The sequence below is a fragment of the Anas acuta genome, chromosome 11, assembly GCF_963932015.1.
Source record: "Anas acuta chromosome 11, bAnaAcu1.1, whole genome shotgun sequence".
In the NCBI taxonomy this organism is placed as follows: domain Eukaryota; kingdom Metazoa; phylum Chordata; class Aves; order Anseriformes; family Anatidae; genus Anas; species Anas acuta.
The window spans coordinates 4,368,892-4,386,100 of NC_088989.1; the positions used below are offsets into that span (position 1 = coordinate 4,368,892).

Consider the following 17,209-nt stretch of genomic DNA (forward strand, 5'->3'; position numbering starts at 1 on the left):
GAGTGGGCGGTGAAGCTACGAGCCTTTGATGTAGACAAACCAGGAAAGCTCTCTCCATGGCGAGGAGCTCGGAGCTACCTCTCCTTCCCAGCACAGCTCCCTATTCTTCCTACAAATTGCTTCAATAACTAATAGCTTCAAAAGGTGCTCCCATGAGTGCTCACCTGCTTTCTGCTCAGCCAGAGCCAACATTCAACTTGTAACAAAGATTTTTGTGCTCTGCCTCCGTGATGCTGTGAAAGGAGTTGTAATAATAATTAATAACAGGACAACCAGCCGTGTTTTATGACCAATGCTAAGGCTGGGGACAAAATTATATTTGGATTTTGTCCCACTTGTTCTAGTCAGGCTTCCAAAGCACTTTTCTTGTGTTTAAATACCTGCAAGTCTTCACCTAAAGTAATTGTTTCTATCAGTTAGGAGGCATTGCAGTTGTTGATCTTCAGTGCAAGCTGTATGGCTGAGAAAATGGGCCGTAAATACCCACACCGTGGTGGTCAGCAATGAGCCCTGGAGGGCTCAAGACTGCCTGTAACATTTTGGTGTGTTTTAGAGAGAAACAGGAAAGGAAAAAAAGAAGCTCGGAGTGGCAGAGATGGAGAGGAGCAGCTCGGGGGTGCTTTGCTTGCAGGGTTTGGGGTCAGGGCTGGCCTGCAAGAGGGGCAGGGAACAGCGCCGTGAGGTTGGTCAGGCACAAGGCTCTCCTGCTCCTAAGCAGTGCAGGCATGTTGAGATGAAATGCTAAATGCTGCCCGTGGAGCTGCTTGCTTGACTATCATGTTAAAAGCTTCATCTGCCCATGTGCAAATGCAGCAGATAAGCAGCGTCCCGCTCTTTGGGCTCCTTCAGAAGTTTTTTTTTTATTATTATTATTATTAAAAAAAAAAAAAAAAGACAACCAGCAACAGTAAAAAACCCACAATGTGCTCTGACCTGCAAAAAGGTTATTTTGCTGTTTATCTCCTTCCTGGAAGAGGTGTCCTTGCCCGTCCCAGCACTCCCTGAAGCCCGCGGGCTCTGCCTTCCTGCCCGCCATGCACAGCCTGCTTCGCCTCTCTCTTTTTTGCTCGTCTCGTAAAGCAAATGGGACTGGGTAAACGCTAGCAGGGAGGCGAGGCAGCCTTATTTATATGCTGCTTCTCTGTCTCAGTTGCCCAGAGCGCTGTGCAATTATAGAACTCAGACACTTAAAATAACATCTGGGTAAGGAAACAAAACAAAGTGTAACTCATGGTTCACAACCAGTTCCCCCAAAAAAGAAAGAAGATTAGCAGGTAATGGCTTGTCTGAAGAAATCCATCTGTTTAATTGCTTTGAGACCTCAAAAAGGCGAGACTAAGCGAATGCTCTGAGATGACCTCTTCTGCCAGAGGTGCTGCAGTTCTGATGTATGTTGAATTATTTATTTTTTTATTTCTATTTATTTATTTATTTTAATCATGAAAGTAAGAGCTCTCTTTAGTATATCCTTTTGGTCCAGTGGAACTTTTCTAAAGGACTGGCTTTTGTTTTCAGGCTGGCTGTCACAGCTAGGTTTGGAGAGCAAAAATCTGGGAGGATGGTGAAGAGAGGGGCAGATCCTCTACCTAAAGCTGAAGACCCATTGCCCAGAGTCTGTCCTCTGCTTGACTTCCCTGGGGCTGAGGGGACAACAGCAGGAGAATAAACATTATGGGAACAGAAAGCAAGGTTGCCAGTCCCACCTATGGGCTATCATTACCCTATGCCAAACACCTGCTTGGTGACTGGTGGCAAAGAAACTGGGGAGGTGGAGGCCAGGAGGAGCACAAAGGTCTGGCTGCTCTGCTGGGAATCGCGTGCTGGGCTCAGCAAGCGTTGCCTGCCCATAATGGTCTGATTTTGGCTTAATCCCTGCCACGCCACAGGGCAGGGAGAGCGGTGATGTGTTGAGCACCTGAACTGGCCCAAATCTCTGTGGTTTTAGCTTGCCCGCAGGGTGTCTGTGCCAGGCAGCGCGGGAAGGCTGCGGCTGGAAGCGCTGACAGCACCTGGTCTGTCGGGGAGCGCAGGGCTGTAAGGAAACAGCCCCGGAGGGTGAATGTTAAAGGGTGAGAACCGAGAGTCTGCACTGGGCTCCCGGAAGCCAGCAGGTACTGGGAAGCTGAGAGCAAAAGAGTTTAAGGCTGAAAGGAGTTTCAGGAAGGTAAATGTGATGGCAGAGACTGCAGGTCAGTGTTCCTTGGACAGGAACTAAACTGAGAACCCCAACTGGGGTGGCAGACACTCCACAAGCAACCCACTGTGTGGAAGGGATGTCAGCTCCACGGAGGGGAAGGTCTGGTGGGCAGCTCACAGACCTGGCGCTCAATTTCAGAAGTTCAATGTATTTCAGTTAATGGCAAGTCAGTGGGCTTTCTATCTTAAATTTTTAGGATAAACCAAAGCCTATTTAGCTCTCTCACCCTGTCATCTCTGTTTCCTACTATCAAGATTTTGCAATAATTTTAACCAAATGGATAGAAGATATAAAAAAAATACACCAGATTTTAAAAATGGCCCCCATTTAATTTCCGTAGAAGTGCAAATATCTGTCACATTATCAGGGCAGCAGCACAGCAATCTGAGAAGCATCATCTTTTCACATTCTTTGATAAAAGAGCTTTTTTGGGGGTAGGATGCGTTGCTAAAGGAAGTGTGAAGCTAATTTTGATATAACCCCCTGTTGTTTGTTATCGAGCAGAAGATAAGCCCAGGCAACAATGCTGAAATCTCAGGGCAGTGTTTCTGATGGCTCAGGGTTGCAGTGCCACTGGTTCAAGCCAGCCACACGAGGTGGATCCCGTCCTTCCCTGTACGGTTTGCATTCACCTGCATTTCCAAGCTCTGGCTTCTCCAGCCCCACCACAGAGGAGGATGCTCAAATCCAAGCTGCCGAGGCAAACGCCTCTCTGTACCACTCTATCAGCAGAAAGTTTCCTTGATCTCCGTGTTCCTGCTATTTCTCAGGCTCTGATGTTGGCGGCGTGAGCTGCCTGTAAAGTGGCGCGAGGCAGGGCAGCGCCGCAGCATCCCCGCTCCTCCGAGCAGCCCTCCCAGGCTCCTCGCCCTCGTTGCCAGGAGGAGCTCGGTGATCTTTTGCAGCACCGCTTGAAATGACAAATTAAAAATGAGTCAATTTTTCAAACTTTAGATGCTGCAACGGTTCAACACAAACAAATGCAATGAAGATAATTAAAGGTCAAATGGAAACTCGATATCGTTAAAGATCTGCCATCATATCCACGCAGACCCCTAGTAATTATGATGCATGCACAGTAATAGAAGCCTAATGGTTGCAAAATGTTCTTAGGATTAATTGGCTTTGGCAGCTTACACACTCACATGATTTTCTACATTTTTGCCCATCCTGACAATCATTCTGTGCTCTAGGCAATCTTTGCCTGAGCTGTCTGTCTTTATAACCATCACATTATTCTGGCTTTTTGAACATCATAGTGCAGTAGTTTGCCTCTCAGCACCCAGTATGGTTTAATCATGTTCTTATTTGTGCACTATTGTGTGGCGGATAGCTGTTTCTTTCCTTTACAGGGAAGGCAGTTTGCCCAGGGAAGGCAAGGGTGACCCTGGAGCCATGAAAAGTGAGTTGACGGGACCCGTGGGACTGCAGGCAGCGACTGTGAGGGGGCCAGTGCATGGGGATCACTACGGGAATAACAGGGGATCTCAGCATGGGTTAGGGAACGAATGCCACACCACAAATATTTCTGTGGGAATATTTAACGCAAATAATCACAGAGCAAGAGCTGGGAGAGTGGCCTCCAAACCCACTTCAGTTTGATAGACACATTCCAGAATCAGCAGAAGTGTGGTCATGGCTCGGCAGCATCCGTCCCCCACTCCCCAGAAACCCAATGTGTTCAGAAGATGGCCCCAAGTCAGCGAGACCATGACCCAGTGACAGCACCTTCCCCTTGGAGGGGACACCACGCCACGTCCAGTCCTGTCCACATGGCAGCAAGAGGATTTTACAGCTTTGCAACCCTGATTCAGCAAGTGCTCCAACAATGCACTCATGAGATGATACTGAAGCATGTGCTGAAGTGTCTTGCTTGCAATAAAGAAAGATAACGTGCAACAGGCAGGCCACGGTACGTCAGATAATGCCTGTCTTCCAAAGGTAAAGCTATTTAAATAAATTGGCAGCAGTGTCAGCACTGAAGTAAGCCTTCAGTAGGATGAAGTGTTTCAAGAGACTGGTGAAAGGGGTGCTTTTTGAAGCTGTTGGCTGCGAGTTTCTCAAATGCTGCAGTAAGTCCTACCAGTAAGACGATATCGTGTCAGACAAGAACAACAGTATTGCTGGTGTCTTGCAACACATCTTGAGAGAAACGAGCAAAATGTCCCCAAACCCATGTTCAGGTGAGTCTTCGCCAGCCCTTCTGTAAGGAAATTCTTTGCTCTGCGTGGTCTGCATGCTCACAAAGCATGCTGATGGAGCCAGCTAGACTTTGAAAGCTGGGCTTGACTGAAGGGGAAATTTGAAAGCAAACCTCCAGGGAGGAACTAAGGGAAACTCTTACACTTTTTTTTTTTTTTTTTTTTTAATTGAAAACTGCTGACTCAATGCACTGTGTGCTCACAGCTCTAGATGAAGCCTACTAGATGGGAAAATCTCAGAAAAGTCCCTTCAATGAGCATTAGTTCACTCATCTGGGTGCCCTCCTGCACACAAGCACAGGGTACGACTGGAGCTGCATCCTCCCTTTGTGGGGCAGAGCAGCATTGCTCCCAGCATTGCTAATCATGGAATCAGAGAACTATTTAGGCTGGAAAAGATCTTCATCAAGTACAACAATAAAGTCTGTGGAAACTTTAACATTTTAAAATGCAAATTAAAAAGTCTATTCCATCTAAAATCTAGGCTGGCTAGAATACCCCACCCTGCGCTGTCTGAGCTTCTCCCAGCTACAGCCCCTAGCCCAGCACAGACAGCTTTGGGAAGGTGATGCTCTAGCCCATCGGCGTGCACCCTGCAGGCACCATCACGGGAGGGAGGGGAGCTCTGTAACCGGTGCTGTCTGGGTTGTGAGTAGCTCAGTGAGGCCCTGCTACCTGGAAACCTCCGGGCCATGACCCAAATACCTAACCCAGCTGCCTTGAGAAACGAAGATGCCTTCTAAGAAGCACATTCCTCTTCAAACAGCAGAGCTGAAGGCAAGGTCACGTTTCTGACGCGCCCTGTTTGCGACAGCCCTTTAAGGAATGATTAACCAAACCGAACAGGCGGGCACGGGTACAGAGGCCCCATCTGTCTGAGGAAGAGTCAGAAGTTAATTTAAGTGACTTCTACAACATGTCGCCTAATTCCAGTGGCAGCAAAGCTAATTAGGATGGAGCTGGTCCAAGAGCACGGTGGTGTGGCAGGGGCACAGAGGAAGCGCTGCCACAAAGGCGCAATCAGAGCGCGGTGACGCTAACGAGCAAGCCGGGCGCTGGGTACTGGGAGCCTGCGAGGAGGTGCTGAGCAGCATAATTAACCGGGTATCTCGGTGCCATTGATAACTTCATGAATATTTCATGCTCTTTTCCCACCAATCTGTACTGACAACTTGTGACACGGAACTAGCTGGGGTAAAACGCACTTAATATGCGGTTGCTGTAGCTGTAAATTTATCCTCAGACGTTGTTTTCTTAAAGATTCTCCTCCAGGAGCCTGGCCGGCTGCTCAGCAACTCATCCGAGCTCCGTAGGCCAAAGAGCAAATGGAGCCCTTCTCTAATGAGTGCTTTAATGGTCTGATAACATCAAGCAAGTCAGCCCCGTGGGGCTGTGGCCCTCGTTAGGGAATGCTAAATTAGTGGGTCTGGGAGGATGGTGCTGCAGCTTGAAGGGGTCAGTCCTGGAGAGTGGATGCAGCTGTACCTCCTCTTGCTCTGATAAGAGTAATTTTATGCAAAATTTGCTTGGTTTTGTAGGGGTGACGGAGGGAGGATATGTGTAGGATTTGGGATTGATGCGTTTTCTTTTCCTAACACCTGGTTTACTGAAACTCCCCTCTTCAAACCACCCCATTTGGGGAGCACGTGTGTTAGCAAGCAGGGCAGCAGGGGTTCAGCTGCAGCAGTCTCTCTGAGCAATAAAACCACCCCTGGGGCTTTTGTGAGCTGCCCCAGGGGAAAACAGCAGGGGGAAGGCTGAGGTCTGGGTGAGATGTGTGGGATGGCACAGCGGCTGTGGGTGCTGTGGCTACACCACCTGTGGCTGTGCCAGGCAGCACGTCCAGCACAGGTCTGCTTCCCCAGGAGTGACTAACAGGGTGGTATTTTCCTCTGGTTTGTTTTCATGAGTCAAAGGTAGAGACTTGCTTCAGTGAGTCTACCCCACATGCCCGGACTCCCTGGCAGCTGGGGATCCTGAGGGGCTGCTGCAGTGGGTGCCATTGGGCACCCCTGGGAGCGTGGGGCACCAGCCACAACCAGGTTTGCCTGGAGAAACACCAGAGCTGTGGGACCCACACCAGCATGGTTACAGACAGGACGGAGGATTTCAGCACCAGCCACAAAATAAGGAGTTTTTGCTTGGTCCCCTGCAAACGCCGCCCTAAGGACTGGCTGTCTGGAACGGCAGGCTCCGGGTCTGTGAGTTGCATGGAAAAAAAACAAAACAGCTTTTAGTAGAGGAAGGAATTGTGCGCTTTGAATGGAAAGCAAGCTATATGTTTACATAAACCTCCTGTTCGTAAGCCAAGGCTGTGATTCAAGGGGAGGGTTTGGGTTAGCAGGAGTGAAAGCGGATGCTTTCCTGTCGCGTCTGAGCGCCTGGCTTCCTCCGTGTCCAGCAAACGTGCTCCCTCCCCACACCCCAGTGCGCCCGTCCCAGGCATTGCTGCTGGGGCTTCCCACGTCTGCTGTGCCCTGAAAAGATGGAGTGAGAGCAGGGGGTGGTGGGGGGAGACGAGTTGTCTCTGTTGTGCATGCAGGGTGGGTGGAGTGAGCTGCCCCGAAGGCTCTGTGCTCCTGGGTGTGCCACAGCCCTCCTCCTCGGGGTGTTTTGGGTAGAGGGTCCGTGATTCAGGCAGATGGAGGGATGCTGGGAGGGATGTGGAGAGCAGCAGGTTGGGGACCCGAGGAGGTGTGCCTGGGGACGTGGATGGTGAGGATGCTCCCCCTTTGAAGACAAACTTGAGCCTTCCTGGCTGGCATGCACCTTGCCTTCCTGCACAGGGCGATCGATTTAAAACTCGATGCGTGTTTAAGCAGCACTTAATCAGAAGGGCCAAACGTTAGTACTACATAATTCATTTTGTCTTAGTTAACTTTCAGGAGCCATGCTGAGAGATTAATTTTGCATCTCTCCGTATCATCCGTGCAGTAGGAGCAGCAGCAGCAGCCTTGCCACAGATATTGCAAGTATGTTCCTACATTTTATTCAGCTGAGTTCATTTTTATCTCTTTAATCGTAAAACTATAAAAACAAGATGATATTGGCAGTGGTAATTATGTAACAAGCCATTGGGCAAGAAAGAGCACATTTGAAGTTGTGATATAAGCAAAGGATATCTGGGGGTATTAACGACCTTGAGTATTGAAGCCGAGAGAGTGAAACAAATGTATGGGGTTACAATGCATTTAAAATACAGGAGGGAAATAATAAATCAGATGAATAGTTGTGAGGAAATTGAAAATTGTGGAGAGAGAGTAGCAAAACTACGTAGAGATTGAAGGACTTATGCCTCTTGCTAAGAATGGTAATGAGAGTATGCGATTTGAATAGGTCTAAACTGCCCTTGAAATATCATTATAACTTCTTTGAAAAGGCATTTACCGTTTGTATGATTTTCCCAAATGTAATATATTTCCTTGCATCTTTGTTCATTGAAAGCTTCTGAAATATGTCTGAAATAAACCCGTATTGGAGTAGAAAATAACATAATGTTCCAGGAAGTCAAATCAAAAGCATTTTCTAATCAGTAGGGCTTCCACAGGAAAGTATCACTGTGCAGAGAGCAGAAGCATCCAGGTTAATTTTCTTTTCTCTTCTTTTCTTCCCCCTATAAATAAATGACCGAACAGAACGAGAGGCTTTACAAAGTGAACCATCACAGCGGAATGCCGCTAACATCAAGATGCCACGTATTAACTTCGTTAGTACTACTTATTTCTCTCTTTCTTGCAGTTATCTGTGACCGAATGCCTGGAAACACGCGTTGTTGTGTCTGCTGCCGTTACACGAGGGCTGTCAGCACGGAGCCTGCGAGTGCTGGGCAGGCAGCAGGGAAGCCAGAGCGGTGCAGGGCTCAACCCAGAGGTTATCCAAGTCATCAGGAAGCATCACGTTGGCTCCTGCAGCCTTCGGCGAAGACACAGCTCCTTTCACTGTAACCACATCTGAGCCTGTGCAACAGGCATTACTTAATAACCCCGAGTAGAGAAACAGAAGAAATTTTCTTTGAAAGTATGTGCCAATCTCCCAAATAGTATTTCCAGCAAAAAGGCCCCTTAACAGCTACTGCTGCTGCAGACAGAAAAGGAAAATGAGGCCTTCCTCACCTCTCCAGAGCCACAGTGCAACTAGTGCCAGGAAATGGCTCTGAAATTGAGGCTCAGGCTTTCGCCACTGCTTGTTCCACCTATAAAGAATGTCTGCATTTCGGTGAGCTCTGAACTGGTGTTGTAAGCATCTTCCAGACGGGGTTGGCTGTCTTAGAGGTTATTGCAAGGCCCTTGCAATACAGGCAGGGCGGAGAATTTGTTTTACAAGGTGGCTGCAAACACCATTTGTAAATAAAACTCTCTTAGAGCTTTAGTGTTTTAATGCAGCCTCCCTAACAAGGCCCTGTATGGGCTGGGACTGTATGCGAAGATGTTGCCTCTTCCAAAGAAGATATAGTTTGCTTCCTTTTAACAACTATCCCTCTTTGTGTGTGCAAATCCATAGTTTTACTGGGGTCTGCAGAGGGCAAGAAGAGAAAGTGGGAATAAAGGCAAATGGAGAGAGACATTCGCTACCACCCAAACAGGTGGCTTTTTCCCTTTCTTAAAGATTCAGTGCACCAAAGTCAGGAAAATCAAAATTATGGTTCCCCCAGCAGCCATAACTCTGCCCCTGGCAGAGAAGGAGCGAGGCATAAATACGAGCTCGTACCCAGCAGTACATGCTACATATGTGCAGGGAGCTAAGTTATGGGTGCTGCGGGAGCCATGATTTTGAATGTCCTGACTTGTGAGTTTAAATTCTCCAGTCCAATATTCTGGGTAGTTTCTGTCTCTCCTTTTTGCACTTTGTAGTTATAATTTATATTACAGCTCTCGGTCTCCTTTATGCTGGCACAGCAATTTGGATGATGTGACTGGCTGAAGACTCTCTTCTTCACAAGAAAGTGATTGCAGTTATTATTCGTAGATTTTTCAAGGCTGGATCCAGTTTTCTTTGTGTCACAAACCCTTAAGCTGATCTGTGTCGCCCACCACTAGCATTAAAGGTGAGACAGGGAACAACATGCCATGAGTAGTCTGCATGGGATGCTCTGACGACCTTCAACACACTGCCTAGATGCACCTCCAGTGGGGCAGGGCTGGGTTTTGTTGTCCCACCAATTTGCTCTGCTGTTTTTGTGACAGTAAACTTTCATATCTCTCTTGAACTCCTACTTTGTATTCCAAGATGAGGCTTTCTGACATTGGGAAGATATTCGTTAGGAGGGTGAAATCAGAGAAGAAGTTGCACAGCGCCTTGGACAGTGCCTGGGAGGTAAGGAAGGGCTTTGCAGACCTGTTTTGGCACCCCCTTGGTACACGGGAGGTAATTCTGACTGCTCAGTTGGTATGTGAAGGTGATATGTGTACATGTACATGGATATATGAAGTGGATTTAGGAAGGCAGAATACCACCTGAAATGCCTCAATTGTTTCCTTTTGCTGTTGTTCAGACTGCCAGGTAAGTCCCCCCTGTAGGTACCTGAGTGTGGAGGCAAAACCCAAGCCCGTGCTGCATCTAAGAAAACATCTTTATTCTGTCAGTTCAAAGCTGGTCTTTTCGAGTCTCTTTGTGGTTCCAGGATCATGTCAACCAACTTTCTGTTGCGTGCTGGCTTCTAGTCAGAGCCAGTTTGTACAAGCAGAGGTTAGGAAACTTTGGGGTTAATGTTAAAAATAAGTTTCAGTTGAAGTTCAAAACTCTTTAATTTTTTTTTTAAAGTCCATCCCTAAGAAGAGCAGTGCCTCAGATTCACATTTAAGTGCGTTGATAAATAGAGATAGGTCCAGATATGCTTTTTGTTGATTTGTAATCGTGGTTTGTAAGGTTGAGCTGGTGATGTATCACTGCCTTAAAAACACGTCCAAATGGCAAACCACCATCCATATATCCTGGCTGACTGCAAATCTTCAGTGTTGAACTCCGCGAACATTTTGCTGTACCAGACTCTGCGAAGGCCTACGTAAGAAGGAATAATGTGGTATAAATAAACTCCATCTGACTTCTTTTATAATGCTTCGTGCAAACTTAACATGCAAGTCAGGTGTCACAGTAGCTGTTGGAAATATGTAATGCTGACAGTATTTGGTAATAAAATAATAATCGCTGCATGTATCTCTGATGGAAAGAGATTCACATCCTTTTGAATCCCTAATTGTGTGCCACACTACATTAGAGACAGATAGCTCCATTGTCTCCACCTTTCAGAGATGGGAAATTCAGAGCAACAGCAAGATGTTCTAGAAATAAGCCGGTTTAATGAAGCAGCAAATTAGACCCTTCTATCTCTTTATTTAACATGTAGTCCCTTGAATTTATCAGAGTTCATTACAGAGGTGCAAAATAGAAAAGAAGCTGCAAAATTCATTTGCGATTAGAGCTAATGATTTTGAAAATGGCTTTTCATATTTTTATAGATAACGGCTATTATTCATTATTAAATTTATGTCACGTTTACTCTAATGAAATTACATTCTCTCTCTTCCCCTGTTTCTATTGTTTATGGTCTGGGTTTTGTAAAAGGAAGAATCATAAAGATGCTATATGTTTCTTGCCAGCTACAGTGCCTTTGACACGGCTCCTGATAGCTTACTCCTGTGACTCATATTAGAAGAATGGTTTTAAAATTTCCTTCCCAATTTAATACTTGACACATAATGATTCCAAGTAAATGCACTGATCCATTTTTCTCCATAATTCCAATTTCATAGGAGGAGTAATGGACTCAGGGCTGTAAAGTTAAGGGAGGAAAAAACATTCCAACAACAAAATGCAAACAGTTGGAGCTGCTGCCCCTCTGCAAGGTCTGCTCTCCACCCAGGCCGACAGCCCCTTGCTGCTCAGCTGTTTGCAAAGGGCTGTCACCTCCCCTCCTCCCGTCTTCACCCTGTTGTTCTTTGGCTGACTTTCTTTTGGACGATTTAAAATTTATTTTGGCAGCTATTGAATCAGGGATGGGCAGGCAAAACAGAGCAGTGGCTGAATTTGAAACAAGAGAGGGAGTTTGAAATCTGAGGGGGTCTCTCAGAAATTGTGGCCAGCCCTGCATAGCATTTCTGCCCACTGCCCCTGGGCAAAATTGGTTTTTGTCATAGGTACAATCACAGCTTGCTGCAGGAGGGCTTGTCCTGGCACAAGCCTGACAAAGCACACTTTAAATGCCTAACAGTAATCAAATTTGCTTAAGATAATGCACTGTCAGTCCTTTAGCTCCCTTGCTCACGTGATATCTTTCCTCTGCTTTCTTTGATATCTGTGTGCATTATTAACAGCTCATAGTCCTTGCTCCAGAATAACAGATACGGAATCGCCCTTTCTGACGTAGGAGGTTGTGTGAGCTGCTTGTTATTTTTGAAAAGGATCTCTTGAAGTGTTATTTCTAATGACTAATGTTACTTTGCTCCGCTCTTTGTTTCTTTCCAGCCCCTCTCCAGTTCCAGCGTTTCTTCTGTTTCTTCTCAATGTGACGAAACCTGAGCATGAATGGGAAGAGTTCACTCGTAATGCGGCCAGCCCCTGTGGTGCCGAGCTGAGAAAGTCTGTGGTTGTTATTTCCTCCTGCGGGGTGTTTGTGGATGACCATCGCTGTCCCGAGAGCACCAGCCTGCGCTGCAGACAGCACGGTGCGGCCAGGCAGACGGCGGGCAGCGTCTGGGCAAACGTGGTGGTGTGTCCTGCTCATGGCCATGCCCAGGTGAGGAGGGCTCAGGGCATGTTTCCTGCCAGCACCGTCTGCCAGGGTGGGTTTTAGAGCAGGGACGGGTGCTCGTGCTCTTTGGCTTCCAGTTCTCAGAGGAAAAAGACAAGAGTGGGTCTCCCTCAGCTGATGTGCACCAAGGGGCCTCGCTCGTGAGTCTGTCAGACACACGGCTAGGAACCAGCTGTAGCAATCCACCCACACAACTCAAGCAATATGAGGAAAAACTCATTATTCAATACCTTATTTCATGCCCTGGAAACAAAAGCAACAACCCCAGCACTTCCTCCCCTTACAGCGGTGTGGTTTCCGTCAGTCTTTTCAACTCCTAATGAGATTTAGCACTGGGGGGAGAGGTTTGTGCCAGGAGGGACCAGGGTGGGAGCTTTCTGACCAAAAGGTTTGCAGAAAGGCTCCTACAAGCTTTGGACCAAGCCCTATGTCTGTATGGAACAACAGAGCAAATGTCACCTTTTTGAAGGTTTTAGGAGTTGTCTCCCGACTCCTGCTATGTCAGGAATTTGTTTGTGGAAAGTCTGCGAGATCTTACCGAGCAAACTTGTCAGAGATCTGCAGTTTGCCAAAAGAAACGTCACCCCGTGGTGCTTGCACCGGCTGCGGCCAGCGAGAAGGGCAGCATGCAGCCCCGCTGCTCCTGCTGCTGGAGCAGAGGCTCAGTTGAGCACTCAGCATCATGTCACAAAGCAGAAAGAGCAAAAGCTTCCCTGGCTGCGCTCCTCCTGCAGGAGATTCGAGCTGAAGGGGTGCAGTGAAGGTATGCTTCCTGCTAATAAACTGAGCAGAAGTGACAGGGATGTCGGGCTGCGACACACACAGCGTGCACCTTGCCTTTTGCCAATTTCCTGATGATCTAGTCTTACCGGAGGCGTTTTGCAGTTGAGTGCAGTTACCTCTTATTCCCGGGAAGGATGCAACGTGAAATGCAAATACCTGAAAGGTTAGGCTGCTGCAAAGCTATAATTACTCACGGGCTTTGCATCTATGCAGGAATAGAACAGTAATAAATCTTTGATTTTATTATACAGCGGTCTTAAAAATACCCCGGCTGAAATCAAATATTTTATATGTGAATCATTTTCCCCCAGCTGCGACTAGATAATGCGTCAGGAAGGGCCCACGTGTGCCTCGGGGCACTTTCTGTGTCCCACGTGCAGCATCCCGCAGCCCGGACCCAGACCCGCCCCGTGCCCAAGGCAGCGCCTGCCACTGCCCAGCTTGCAAAGGGATCTGCAGCCTCCAGATTTTTTGACAGCTGACCAGGCCGGTGAATCATACCCACTCCCCCAACAATCCCATCCTGGCCATTACAGAGAAGCACCAGCTGTGGAGAAAATGCCCACAAGTGAGATTACAGCTGCAGTAGCAGTGGTTCAGTGCTTTCCTTGTAATTAATCTGCTTCGGTCACTATTAAAACAGCCCAAGGGCTGCAGAGGGGATAACACGAGCACCTCGGGGCTTGCTGCAGGCTGGCGTGGCCGGGAGCTGGGCACCAGCTTTGCCTTGGTGTGCCCCAAGGGCCAGTCTGCGTGGCCGCATGGGAGCCACCATCAAAGCCCAGCCCTGCTCCTCCAGATGATTAATTTCTGTACTAGCACAGCCTTCACAAACACACCCGGGGCTCTGATCTTAATGAATCACCTCAAATGTTATGCCCTTTGGAAAGGCAATACAACCAAAGTAATTACAAGCTGCTTTCTTTTTTTTTTTTTTTTTTTTTTTTTGTGTTTGTGTGTTTCTCGACACCCAGCTTTGCCTATTTGATGTGCTGTCCCTACATGAACGTTTCCTTAATGGCCCTTTACCTCTGGAGCTGCAGCGGGCCATGGAGCGAGCTGTGATGCCAGGGCCACCCTCTGCACCCCGACCAGCAGTGGGTGCAGAAGCAGATGCTGGAGGGGCAAAGCAGTGACAGCAATCCCTCTCTTCCTGAAGGAGCAGAGAGGTGGTCCCAACCCACACCCAGTGCTGCTGAGTGCACCCCGAGGGGAGCAGCGTGCCCAGGATGTGGGACAAGGCTGGGTGCTGGGGCGGCCCTGTGCTCACATCTGGTTCCTCAGTGGCACAGCCCAGCCTTTGAAGCCGCTGAAGCTGATCCCACCCAGGGGAATGGCTGAGGATGGGATTTGTTCTTTTTCAAAGGCTTTGTTCCCCTGACAGCCGAGCTGGAGTCCAACCTGACTGTCCGCTGAATCCAGCCCTTTCATTTTCCCCTCTTTAAGTTTCGAGCTCGCACTTCGCATGCAGCGAGGGCAGGCTTAAGCTTGACTGTCAGAATAAAAGCCTTTTCTTTCTGTATCGCTTCCCCTCTGCAGCTCAAACCAGCTCCAACCCTGGCAATGTCAACTTCAAAGGCTCCCCCACGCTGCAGCCACACTTTTGCCTGCGGAGACAATTTTGGAATCTCCTGAAGGCACAAGGATGTTGGGACGCTGCGTGGCTTTTGGGGGCTCCAAGGGGAGAGAGCAGGACTCCAGGCACTGCTGTGCTCGCAGCAGGAGGGGTGCTGAACTTGTCCTTGTGCACGGAAACCCTCCAGAGCTCCCCCGGCTGACACTGGATCAGAGACAAACATAAACAAGCGCAGCCCTCCCAAGGCCGAAGGAAAGCCCCAGCTCCCCGGGGAGGCAGAGTTAATTCCAGGATGCTGCTGGATGAGCTCTAGTGAGGGCTTGGCTGTGGCAAAGCTCTCGCTTCCCGTCTTCGTTCTGGGCAACTTTTATGGTAGGGGAAGTTGTCTGAGATGCCAATAAAGATAATAATGTATGAAGTGATTTCTTTAAGTTCCTGATTTATTGAAATGTACACTTGTGTTTCCCTGGGTTAGTGTTTAAGCAAGCAAACAGCACCATTTAGTTGGAGAAAATTACGTGCACGATTGGCTATGTGGCTCCATTTCGCTGTATTTTGAACAGAATATCCTGTTTATGCAGCTAAGGAAAAGCAAAATCCACATCTATGAGAACTGCTGGTGCTTCTTCCAGACCCATGCAAACCGTTGGCCATGTCGTAGTGGGATGCGCTCAGGAAGGGCGGAACAAGGAGCAGACATGGGGAAGTTTCAGCTAATAACATCCATTCTCATATGGGAAGGAAGCAGCAGGAAAAGGTCAGTGCAGGCCAGCAGTTATGCATTTTGTTCAATGGAAGATGCACAATGGAAGATGTTTTCTCCCAGGCAATTACCGTAATTATGTGCACAAGCCGTGTAGCAGGTTTCTGACTGAACAAGCAATCGGCATGGGCGATGAGAGGTAAGTTGCTTGACATGGTGCCAGGTAAACGCAAAGCACTTTCAGCTTAAAATGTCATCTCCGACAGGGTAACAAAACGAGCTGGAAGCGTCACAGAGCTGACTGCTCCCCTTGGCGAGACGAAGCGTGCAAGGACTGTGACGGCAGATGCCAACGGGGGCTGAAATAGGCAGAAGAGAAAAGGTTTCACAGGGGGATCTGAACGTCGCAGCGGCCCATTGGGGACCCAGGCCTCCTGCTCGTCACAGCATCCAGCAGTGCAAAAACGAAGGGAATTGCTGCTTACAGCACCGCCTGGGATTTAGGGTAAACTGAAGGAAATATTTCTTCATCTGCAGTGTGGTCACCCTTCGTTGCTGCAGGAAGTTGAGTAACGGGGTTTAGAAAGAGCTGGTTTTAGAAAGAGCCGGGGCACTGCCTGCCCGCTGCGCCCTGTGCACCCGTGGGTCTGGAGGCAACTGCAGGGTGAGGGGCCACAAGCAGATGTCCCAGTGCCTCTCAGGAAAGGACTCGTGAACCTCCAGGCCCGCACAAAAAGCCTGGCTGAGCAATGGTCCTCTCGTGACATTCTTAAGAAAACCCATTTCTGATTTATCTGCAGCTTGGGCCCGCCATGGGAAGAGCAGCTTTAGGAAATGAGGCTGTCCCCAGGGGCAGCGCAGTGGCGTGAGTTTAGGAACCTGCGACAGGCTGGTTCCCTGCCGCTGCACGCGACCGTCAGGGTACTGAAATGTATTGGTCACCAAGGGATTCCCAAATTAGATGGGCCATGATCTGAGTTAATAGTACTGTAAAGGAAACACCCCTGGCAAGATGTGACTTACAGCCCTCTGCTAGCAGCAACCTGCTGGTTGCTCGTGCTGCACCCGGGGAAGTCAGCTGCAGGCCGCCTTTGGACTCAGCAGATTTTGCACGAAGCTCTATTTAAAGAACGTGAGCATCTTGAATGTTTTGGATTATTTTTGTATATTCAAAACATATTTAAAAGAAAAACAGAAAAAAGGCAGTGTACAAGGAAGGGATTTGCTATGCAATGTTTGAAAATCCATCCTTTAGAGCGAGAGTGCAGACGTTTCCTGGCACACACCCAGCCCCTCTCCTGGGGCAAAAGGCCGCTTACCCTAACGATGCTACCGCATGTGTGAAAACTTGTTTTTGCAAGTATAGTGGCTTGCCTGGTTTCCAGCAGTGTTTCATCAGCTGGTATTACCCCAGCACAGGGTTAAAATAGAGCTCCAGAGTGCAAGTATATTGTCAAGGCAACAACAAAGTACGTTGTGGTCTCATTCAGCCATTGCCCACAACCACTTTGCCCTTGGGCAGAGCTCTTTCTGTGGGACACGGGTCATAGGAGTGAGTGTCCTTCAGTGATAGGAGATGTTGGCTTTTGGTGAGCAGGGCGGCATGGAAAACCTCATGGCCACAGGATCCGGGGTTTACTTTGCTCTTTGGACATAGCCAGTAAAAGGGGAAAATGCACTGAGTGAACCTGGGCAGCGAAATGGGTCTGTCTGTGGCTGAATGACCCTCGTCCCCTGCTCCCTGTGTTCCTGCCCATCTGTGGCCCAGCCCCAGCTCCCCAGACAGCGAGCTGTTCGGGGCACGAAGCGCGTCTTCCCAGCACGGCACTCGTCACTGCGGCAGGGAGCCAACGCCAGCCCGCATTGCTGGGGTTTTCTTTTTGTTTGATCTTCACCATAAAAGCAACCCATACGAATTCCTGCAACAATGAACTGCCCTTTGCACTAGTGGCTGTGGAAATGTGAGCTGGCAGAAGATCAGAGCCGGGAGCGGGAGGGCGAG

General features: G+C 48.5%; 1 long non-coding RNA gene across 12 annotated transcripts in view; it reads left to right on the forward strand.

Moving 5' to 3' along the window:
• LOC137862411 (uncharacterized) overlaps window positions 1–14,926 on the forward strand; it is a 78,630-nt gene extending 63,704 nt beyond the window's left edge. For 3 of the 12 annotated variants that reach the window (XR_011100246.1, XR_011100253.1, XR_011100251.1), the window contains 6 exons: window positions 3,550–5,903; window positions 7,273–7,370; window positions 8,137–9,442; window positions 9,625–9,711; window positions 11,860–12,130; window positions 13,903–14,926. This is a non-coding gene — a long non-coding RNA (uncharacterized lncRNA). Of the gene's footprint in view, window positions 1–3,549; window positions 5,904–7,272; window positions 7,371–8,136; window positions 9,443–9,624; window positions 9,712–11,859; window positions 12,131–13,239; window positions 13,877–13,902 lie in introns of those variants that run through there. The other 9 variants (XR_011100248.1, XR_011100256.1, XR_011100255.1 and 6 more) reach the window with 9 other exon arrangements.
• Window positions 14,927–17,209: the final 2,283 nt, after the last annotated feature.